Source organism: Bubalus bubalis, chromosome 2 (assembly GCF_019923935.1).
Source record: "Bubalus bubalis isolate 160015118507 breed Murrah chromosome 2, NDDB_SH_1, whole genome shotgun sequence".
In the NCBI taxonomy this organism is placed as follows: Eukaryota; Metazoa; Chordata; class Mammalia; order Artiodactyla; family Bovidae; genus Bubalus; species Bubalus bubalis.
The window spans coordinates 34,642,495-34,653,098 of NC_059158.1; the positions used below are offsets into that span (position 1 = coordinate 34,642,495).

The window sequence follows — 10,604 nt, forward strand, 5'->3', positions numbered from 1 at the left end:
TTAAAAGTGAGAGCGTCACAGCTCCTTCATACAAGGAGAGAGACAAATATCCATCTGACCCCAAATCCCTGCCTGGCAGCCAGAGGCCCCGACAAGGCTTCCAGGAAGCGGGCAGGAGACAAGAAGCCTGGGCCTTCCAGCTCCCAGACTGCCAACCCCAGCCCAGAGTGGCCTGAGCCTTCCCGCCAACTACCCATGCTCCCAAATGCGTCCCAACCCATCAGCAGGGCCCACACCCTCCCGTGGTACAGCCACTCTCAGCTTTGATGTGTACCAGTAATTACACACCCCAAGAAATCTGTTCATTCTCCTCCCACAAGTTTTCCCTGGGCTTGCCACGCTGAAAGTCCCAAGTTAGGCACCAGGGATACTGGCCCACAAAGAAGTGGCCCATCCAGGGACTTCCCAGGCAGGCTGGTGGTTAAGACTCCACCCTTCCACTGCAGGGGACATGGGTTCCATCCCTGGTCGGGGAACTAAGATCCCACGTGCTGCGTGGCCAAAATAAAATAAAGAACTTCTTCTTCAAAAAAAAAAAATGAAAAAGTTACCCATCTAGTGGGGGGAACCTGTGGCATTTATGTGCCTTGTTCAAAGGAAGCACATGCCCTCATCAGTTAGATGCTGAGAAGGAAATACGCGAAGGATGCAGGAGTCAGTCAAGGCTACTTAAAGGAGTTAATGTTTGAGCTGAACCTTGAAAGAAAATAATAAATGAGGTCGGGGGAGCAGGGGAGGGTATGGGCTTTCCAGGCAGCTCTGAGGCCATCTCATTTGTGTGGCGGCCAGGCCAGACTCTCTCTGGAGAGCATATGCTTTATACTGTGGGAGCCTGCGGGCCAGCTGGGGAGGGTAGGTCGTCTGGGGTGACCGGCTTGTGGAGCCCAAGACTAACAGCTAGAGACAAGATGGAGAGGCGGGGGGAGCAGAGGGCTGGGAGCTGCTCGGGCCCCTGCAGCGTCCTGGGCTTATGCTGCCGGAGACGGAGAACCGTGGAGGGACTGTAAGCAAGGGCGTGACAGGGTCTTCTTTGTGGCTTAGAAAGATCATTCTGTTAGGGAAAAAAAAAAGGGATCCGAAAGGGGAACCCTTGATTGTCAACCTCATGATCTGCGGGCCCCTCCTGCCCTTCACACCAAGCAAGACTCCGTTGATGTGTGTTCGAACCACATTTTGCAGGCATGTGAAGGGTAGAGAAAGGAAGAGAGCCCCACACATGGCTGGTCTGGATGCTGTCCTCGGCCCCAAAGGTGGCAAATGCCAGGCCCGCTGGTCCCCGTTGCTATCGACCACATCTCCAGCAGCAGCTCAGAGGAGAGCAAAGAGAGCCTTTCATGGGGCAAGAGAGACTGGAAAATAAGGTGAGAGATTGAAGATGACAGAAAACACTTACTGAGTGCTTAGCATATACTGGGGACTGCCTCAAGGTTTTATATATGTCAGTCCTGGGGAGTAGATTCTACGACTCTCATCATTTTACAGGATGAAGCAAGTCCCACAGTATCTAGCAAGGGCATTCAAATCCAGAGTCAGGCTCCCTTTATTTATACTATAAATACGTACCGAGCACCTACTATGTGGATGGCACTGTCTGGACACTTAGTATGCAATGGAGGATAAATAACAAATTTACAAACAGTCCATGTAGTCAACAAGTACTCCGGGCTACCTCCCTGGGGTGGGATGAACAGAAACGAAGGTCAGTCCTCCTGCCTGGAGAGGATGCTCAGTGCGCCCCAGGCATCATTGGCCCAGTCACCAAGGAGAAAGAGCAGCCCCTCTGCCAAGAAGCTGGTGGCATCCGAGGCTCATGATCCCCTCTCTGATAGCCAGGCTGCAGAACAGAGAACCCAGGGCTCAGGCCCTGAGGCACCCTCACCACTGGGCAGAGTGCCCCTCCCGTGGTCTCTCTGCTCTGTACACAATCTCTTGGCAGCCACTGGGGAGGGGAAGAGGGTGAGAAGGGTGAAGGGCAGTCTGCCAGACAGACTTTACAGGAGAAACAGAGAGAGAATTTCTCCTTCCCCAAGCCTGTTCCTGACCTTACAGTGCCAAGGGTCTCTCTAAGGGTGGAAGTGAAGTGAAGTCCCTCAGTCATGTCTGACTCTTTGCGACCCCATGGACTATAGCCTACCAGGCTCCTCCATCCATGGGATTTTCCAGCCAAGAGTACTGGAATGGGTTGCTATTTCCTTTTCCAGCTGATCTTCCCAACCCAGGGATCTACCCTGGGTCTCCCGAATTGCAGGCAGACGCTTTACCGTCTGAGCCACCAGGGAAGCCCCTAAGGCTGGAAGACCAGAGCCTATAGGCTGGAGGAAATGGCAGAACACTGAGGCAACTGGGCTGCTCTCCTGCCTGGGTGGTCAGTGGCTACCTCTGCAATAGTGACTCAGCAGCAGCCTCTAAAGCCAAGACAAGGGTTTTCGTGTTGCAATCTTGCACCAGCTGCTCCAGGCAGGCGGCTAAGGGCCAGTGATCTGGCCTCAAGGGTGTGGACTAGGGTAGTGGTGTGTATTGGATGGATCTTTGGGGACTTTCTCAAATTTATAAGCCAAGGGCAAGAAAGACATTGTCTGAGCTTATATTCCTGCTGCAGGTTCTATAGAGCTCCAGCCATGCCCTTCTTCCAACCTGTTCCTTTCTTCCTCCCCTCTCTCCAAGAAGCTCCCTGAAATGCTGCCTCCTCCAGGTAGCCTTCCTGAACTGTCAGGAGTTAATGCTTCTCCTCGCCTGCATAGAGTGACTCAAGGTTTCTCCAGTGTTTTCCTCCAACTGTCATTCAAGTCAGGGAGTATGGCAGGCCAATGCCTCCTGACTTTGACATCTAATCTTTTAGCTCCAAACATATGTGAGCTTTGCATTCTACTCCAGGATATAGCTATACATATCTGTTAGTATATATGTTTAAATGTCTTAAGTTACTTACAAGGTGAATCATAATTTTTCTCCTAATATCTTCTAGGAAATTGATGCACCAAGAAGATACCCCATGTGTAACCTGTAACTTTGTAAACTGCCTGGGACTTCAGCACAAAAACATGAATTTCCTCCATTGCAGGACCAATGAGGCAATAAACTTCAGCTGGAAAGACACAAGCACTTCTTGCTGACACAGAGGTATGGAGTCATGCAGTCCTTAGGGACAGCCAGACAGGTAGGCAGCTGGAGTCACCTCTGGTCCAAAAGGTCACAAAAAGTCAGAAACACGACTGAACGATTAATACTTCACTTCACTCTATGGATATCATGATGGGACCATGGTCAGGAAGAAGTTATCTGGAACAGGTTCTCAAACTTGAGTGTAAATTAGAATCTGCCAAGGACCTTGTAAGAGGAGCCTGTTGGGCTACAGTCCACGCGGTCGCAAAGACTCAGATACGACTGAGCGACTAACACTGACTAGTGAAAGTGAAAGTGAAGTCGTTCAGTCGTGTCCGACTCTGCGACCCCGTGGACCGTAGCCCACCAGGCTCCTCCATCCATGGGATTCTCCAGGCAAGAATACTGGAGTGGGTTGCCATTAGTCAGTGGGTCCTGACTAAGGACCTTGTAAAAGTCCCAGTGCTCAGGCCACAGCCCATACCAATTAGATCAGCAGCATCTCTGAGGATGAAATCCAGTTAAGGGTAGTTTTTAAGGCTCTCCCAAAGGATTCCAACACGGAGAGCGTTTGAGAAGCAGGGATCTGGGCCAGCCCCTTTATAATGCAGATAGAGATGTTGAGATGTGACTGCCCAAGGTTATGAAGCTCAGCAGTGGCCAGACCCAAGTCTTTCAGTGCCCAAGGCGGATGTCCTTCTGCTGTGCCCCTGCCCCCATCTTCCACGTTGCTGTGGAAACCAAGCCGGCCAACTGCTACTCCCAGAGGGACCTTGGAGTTCTTGGCTCAAGGCTGGCTCAGAAGAAGAGATCCAGAACAGGCTGAAAGAGTCCGCTCACCCCCGTGTGCCCCCACCAAGCAGCCCCTGAGGCTGGACACCTTAGGGCAGAGCCCCACCCAGAAATCCTTTGGGCCAGACACCACCCTGGATTTAACAGGAGCTCAGGGAGATGGGGCAGTGGGTGGGGCTTGCATCAGGGAGATGTGCTACAGCCTGGGGGTAGAGAAGATGATGTCCCTGGACCCGCCCTATGGGGCCCCAGTACACCCCACTCCCTCCATTCCCCACCCCGCTAATGATGAACTGACCCCTGCCCTCCACTTCACTGTCTTCACCCCCAGGGAGGGGACAAAAATGCCAGCAGCCTGTGGACTGTCAACAGCTGTTTTTATTCTGGAGTCTGGCTGGGCTTGATGGGTCCATCCCAGGCTCCCGTAGGGCCCTGTATCCAGGCCATCCTTTGCAGGAGGGACACTCGCTACACAGAACTTCTAGAGGCAGGGGAGGAGGCAGCCCCAGGTTCTGAGCCACTGGACTTGGGGCATTCGTGGCCCTTGGCAGCAGGTGGGGACACAGGGGAAGACTGAGGGGCTGAAGTGGGTGGGAGTGTCTATCCTTCTTCCTCTCTCCTAACCCAGTGCTTCTCAACCCTGAGGGCATCGAGAAGCACTTGGGGAGGTTATTTCAAAGACTGATGCCTGGGTGTTTGAAAGTCACTAAGACAGCAGATCTTAAAAGTCTTCATTAGAGGAAAAAAATGATCACTTTCTGTGGAGATGGATGTTAACTAGACATATTGTGGCTATCATTTCACAATATATACGAATATAAAATCATCATGTTGTACACTCGAAACAAATATAGTGTTACATGTCAATTATACCTCAAAAAATATTAAAATTTTAAAAAGAGGACTGATGCATGGGGACTTCCCTGGCCATCCAGTGCTTAGGACTTGGCACTTTCACTGCCGTGGACCCAGGTTCAATCCCTGGTCAGGGCACTAAGATCCTGCTAAGACACTGCAGCACGGCCAGTAAAAAAAAAAGAAAAATACTGATGCCTAGGGGCCCATCTGCTTTAAATCCCCACAGCGGATGCTAAGGCGCAGCCCAGAGGGAGAAACGGGCCTGGCTGAATCCTGTGAACTGGAGGATGGATTCTCAAACTGGGCAGAGACTCAGGGAAAGTGCCAGTCCTTTCTGGGGGTGCAGGGTGGGTAACATACCCTGAGCCTCCTTCTTCAAGTCCATCATCAACACAGTGCAGTGAGGGGTCATGGCTGGAGCACACACAGATGGTGGTCCTCACTCTCCCCTTTCCTCACCTTGGGTAAAGTTACTTGGCTTTCCAGAGCCTCGTGGAGAGAATTGTTGCCACCTGGGAGGTACCTGTGACAATTAAGTCATTATGTCTGTGTGGTCCCAAGCACACAGTAAGCAATCAATAATAGGTTCAGTTCAATTCAGCTGCTCAATCGTGTCCGACTCTTTGCGACCCCATGAATCGCAGCACGCCAGGCCTCCCTGTCCATCACCAACTCCCGGAGCTCACTCAGACTCACATCCATCGAGTCAGTGATGCCATCCAGCCATCTCATCCTCTGTCGTCCCCTTCTCCTCCTGCCCCCAATCCCTCCCAGCATCAGAGTCTTCTCCAATGAGTCAGCTCTTCGCATGAGGTGGCCAAAGTACTGGAGTTTCAGCTTTAAGCATCATTCCTTCCAAAGAAATCCCAGGGCTGATCTCCTTCAGAATGGACTGGTTGGATCTCCTTGCAGTCCAAGGGACTCTCAAGAGTCTTCTCCAACACCACAGTTCAAAAGCATCAATTCTTTGGCGCTCAGCCTTCTTCACAGTCCAACTCTCACATCCATACATGACCATTGGAAAAACCACAGCCTTGACTAGATGGACCTTTGTTGGCAAAGTAATGTCTCTGCTTTTGAATATGCTATCTAGGTTGGTCATAACTTTCCTTCCAAGGAGTAAGCGTCTTTTAATTTCATGGCTGCAGTCACCATCTGCAGTGATTTTGGAGCCCAGAAAAATAAAGTCAGCCACTGTTTCCACTGTTTCCCCATCTATTTCCCATGAAGTGATGGGACCAGATGCCATGATCTTTGTTTTCTGAATGTTGAGTTTTAAGCCAACTTTTTCACTCTCCTCTTTCACTTTTATCAAGAGGCTTTTTAGTTCCTCTTCACTTTGTGCCATAAGGGTGGTGTCATCTGCATATCTGAGGTTATTGATATTTCTCCCAGCAATCTTGATTCCAGCTTGTGTTTCTTCCAGTCCAGCGTTTCTCATGATGTACTCTGCATAGAAGTTAAATTAGGAGGGTGACAATATACAGCCTTGATGTACTCCTTTTCCTATTTGGAACCAGCCTGTTATTATTTTTTTAAAAAGCTTATTTGTACACCCATGTTCAAAGCAGTCTTATTCACAACAGCTCAAACATGGAAGCAACACAAGTGTCTGTCGAGAGAAGAATGGCTAAGCAAAATGTGGTGTATACATACAAAAGAATATCATTCAGCCTTAACAAGGAAGAAAATTCTGCAATATGCCACAGGGTGGACACACCTTGAGGATGTTACGCTAAGTGAAATAAGCCAGTCACGGAAAGACAAATGGTGTATGATGCTACTTATGTGAGATACTTGGAATCGTCAAATTCAGGGAGACAGAAAGGATTGGCTTGGCCAAAAAGTTGCTTCAAGTTAATGAATACATTGTTCAATACAGTTCTAAGTGAAAATGGAAAAGGTGTCTTTTATTTGTACTTAAAGTTGAATGAACTTTTTGGCCAATCCAACAGAATGATGATTGCCAGGGGCTGGGGAGAGAGAGGAACGGGCAATCGGTGCTTCATGGGTACAGAATTTCATCCGCAGATGAAGAGAGTTCTGGAGATGGACGGTGGCGACAGTGGAACATTACAAATGTACGGTACACACCTGAGCTGTACACTTAAAAAAACGGTTAGGATGATAAATTTTATATTATGCATATTTGACCACAATATTTAAATGTGGAAAAAGTAAAAGCGCATTTTTAAAGAATTGGTGATACGCCTGACCACAGGCCCGAGCAAGGCTGTTCCCAGGGAAGGGTGGACACACGGCCCTGCCTTCGGGCCTTTTCTTCTGAGACGGTTCAGAGAGACAGATGCACAATGAATGAACTCAGGATTTACACTGCTAATAAACAGGAAATAATAGATGGGTTTAAATATTTACACGGTATGCAGGCTTCAGGGTGAGGACCTTACTGGGGCAGGCCAAGAGGAAGAAGGGGAGGAGGGGCAGGAGACACGGGAGAATGTAAACCCTGGTAGAAAATGGAGGCGGGGTGAAGCCGTTCAACTACGTGTTTCAGGTGCACCCAGGAGGAGCGGGAACCCCTGTTCAGGCCCTGGGGAGTGTGCCAGAGCCTGGGCAGCGTGTCCCTTCCTTCCACGGGAGATTCTTGTTTACCCTGCGAGGCTGGAAGAGAACGTAATCAAATTATGGCTCGTTATTCTAAATCACCGCCTCCAGCGGGGCAGGCAGGGAGCCTGGAAAGGGGAAACAAGTTGTTTTCCAGGACACAGTTTGTTTGCTCATTCTCCAGCTCCCTCTGTCCCCAAGCCCTTTCCTCCCTTTCGGCCTCCCCCTTCTGGCCTCTCGCTCCTTCCTTTCTGGATTCTGCTCTCTCCCCCTTACCAGCTCCTTGGGCAGATTGGAGGGGGTAGGGTGCACAGTAGGCACTTCTTAGCAGTAGGCACCGTGGGGAGGACCACAAGGAATATTCTACCACCCAGGACTACCTGACCAGCCTAAAAGATTTTTTTCCAGCCCCTCCCACCTCCCAACCAGAAAAAGCAAATACAACGCCTCTTTTTCTAGATGTCAGGGCACTTGATTGACTTGGACTTTGTCTCTAACTTTCTGTGTCACTTTGGGCAAGTCACTAGACTGCTCTGGAACTGGGAGGTCCTTCCAGAAAGAGGAACTCCCTCTGCTTGCCCTTTCCTGCCTCCCAGGACTGCTGCCACCAGTCAGAGACCCTTGGCTCTGGGAGCCTGCAGGCTTGAGGTGGGGGGCATGCACAGGTCTTCGGGGGCAAGGGCTTGTGGTACGGTCTCCATGGAGATCCCAGGACCAACCTGGCCTGGAAGGGCCCCTCTAAGAGCATCCCATGCGTCGCCCGGTCTCCACTCAAGCCCACGTGAAGCTTCTCAGAGAAGAAGGTGGCGGGGACATAGGTCAATGTGAAAAGTCAGATGGGCTAGAAAGGAGAAAGCAGAGAAGACATCCGCCCCCACTCTGTGCCCGGGGTGCCTTCCAACACCCCCAGGACTGAGCAGAGAGCCTGGCTTCACTGCCTCCCCTGCGTTCTCACGTTCCAAGGCCTGGTGGCTTGTGGTGCTAAACAGAACCAAAAATCTTCTCAGGGGTCAAAAGGAAATGGAGCCAAAGGAAAAGGTGGCCTTTTTCCAAACTTGACAGACATCTCCGCCCTCCCAGCACGCACATACACAAGAGCACACAGCACGTGGTCACGAGATCTGTGTCACTGATAAAATCTAGTTTACATTTTTTTATTATTAATACCCTTGACTTTAATCAATTCACCCAGAAACTGTTAGACTCAAAGTTCATCCAGAGGCTGCCAGCAGCCAGGAAGGACAGTGCAGAGGGGCTGTTGTGGCTGCCCGTTCCTGGCCCTGCAGTTTTCTCACTGCCTACAGCAGCTTCCAACCTCTACCCCACCCCGCTTCTACACAAGGGCAGGTTTCCTGAGGGGCCAGCAGTGGCTTCTGTAGGGACAGCAGGGCCAGCGTGAAGGAAGAGAGAAAGCTTAGCTCTCTGGCTCCCAGCCTCTCTCCCATCATAGCCCCAGGATGGAGGTGCAAATGATGCACTTCAGCTCATCAAGTCGGAGATGACCTCAGAGGTTCACACCCCACCTCTCAGTTTCCAATGAGGTCACTGGGGGGCTTCTCTGGCGGCTGAGTGGTAAAGAATCCACCTGCAGTGCGGGAGACGCAGAGACATGAGTTTAATCCCCAGGTTAGGAAGATCCCCCTGGAGGAGGGCATGGCAATTCACTCCAGTATTCTTGCCTGGAGAACTCTATGGACAGAGCGGCCTGCTGGGCTACAGTCCATGGAGGTCACAAAAAGTCGGACTGTAGAGACTGAACACACACACATGAGGTCCCTGGAGTCCAGAGCAGCCCAGGGACATGCCCCAGGTGCCGCGGCCAGTGGTGGACCCAGTCCTGAGAGCCAGGTGACTTGCCTATAAGCTGTGAAGCCCCGGATTTCTTGGTCATCTCCCTCCCCACCTCCCACTCACACTATCCTACTCAGCATGGGCTTCTGTGACAAACCACCGCAGACTGAACCGCTTCAAAACCAGACATTTCATTCTCATGGCTCTGAAGACTGGGCAGGCCAAGATCCAGGTGCCAACCAACAGCTATGATTTTTGGTGAGGGTTCGCTTCCTGGTATGCAGATGGCCCCGTTCTCACAGTAGCCCCAAAGGCAGAAAGAAAACTCTGATGTCTCCTCTTCTTATGAGGTCGCTAATCCCATCACTGGGGATTCACCCTCAGGACTCATCTAAGTCTAATCAACTCCTAAAGACTCCCTTCTCATACAATCACATTGGGGGTTAAGGTTCCAACCTACAAATTTGGGGTGGAGGAACACACAAACGTTCAATCTCTGACAAGCACTTTGTGGCTTTTGCCTACCTCCCACCAGACCATTCCAAACGGTAGAGCTCCCCAGGGGCTCCTGCCAGTTGGTTCCTAAAGTTGCCCTCTTCTGACCTAGATGCCCATCCCTGACCTAGGACCCAAGTGATCATGCCCTCTGATAATGTCCACAGCAACAAAGATAAGATCAGGGGTTTATGGGAGGACCTGGGGATGGCCTCTGGATTCAAATCAAGCCTTTGAATAGAGCTACTCCTGTATCCAATCACTCTCCACCCACCTCACCTGGTGATTCCCCAGACATCAGTTTTTACAAGAGGAGAAACTGAGGCTCAGAGAGATGAATGGACTGGCCCCAAACGACCCACCTGATCAGTGGCAACTCTAAGCCTGAAGGCCTCCCACTCAGTGACGGACTCCATGAGGCGTTGTCCAGTCCCTACTTCAGGAATAAAGGGCGGATTTTTTCAGCTGCTGAGAGTGCTGCAGACAGAAATACCTGAGGTGCCAACCTCTGCAGAGATTACCCACCCCCGATGGTTGATTGTCATGAGGATATAAAGATCAGGCCCTCCTGTCCCAGCTGGAGTCACCCTGAAGGATCACCCCAGCACTGGAACTCTTTGTGAGAGGCAGGGGCAGCTCACTGAGCCCCACCGCAGCCTGACCCCTCTCTCTGTCCAACCTCCCTTCCTTCCCTTTAGCAGATCGACTAAGTACTCCTAGAACACCCACTGCATACTAACCTCTGCCTCTGAGTCCACTGCTCAGGAACCCAATCTGTGACATACTCTGAACGCAGGGTGTGGGTTTCCATTGCTCTGAGAGATCTTGTATTTTATCTAAGAAAATACACTTACCCGAAGGGAGACAAAAAAAGACTGCTTCTTGGGGGACATGGAGGGTGGAGAGGGCACAACTTCTGACCTGGCAGAAGTCGGAGGGGAAAGCAGATCCACCAACTGACAGTTAAGATATTACATGAAGGCTTTGCAAGAGCAAGATGG

General features: G+C 50.8%; 1 long non-coding RNA gene across 1 annotated transcript; it reads right to left on the bottom strand.

Annotated features, from left to right (window-relative positions):
• Nucleotides 1–8,457: 8,457 nt before the first annotated feature.
• On the bottom strand, nucleotides 8,458–9,362 carry LOC123464753. The gene is made up of 2 exons (XR_006639770.1): nucleotides 9,232–9,362; nucleotides 8,458–8,902 (listed from the first exon to the last, which is right to left on the bottom strand). It is a non-coding gene; the product is annotated as an uncharacterized LOC123464753 (long non-coding RNA).
• Nucleotides 9,363–10,604: the final 1,242 nt, after the last annotated feature.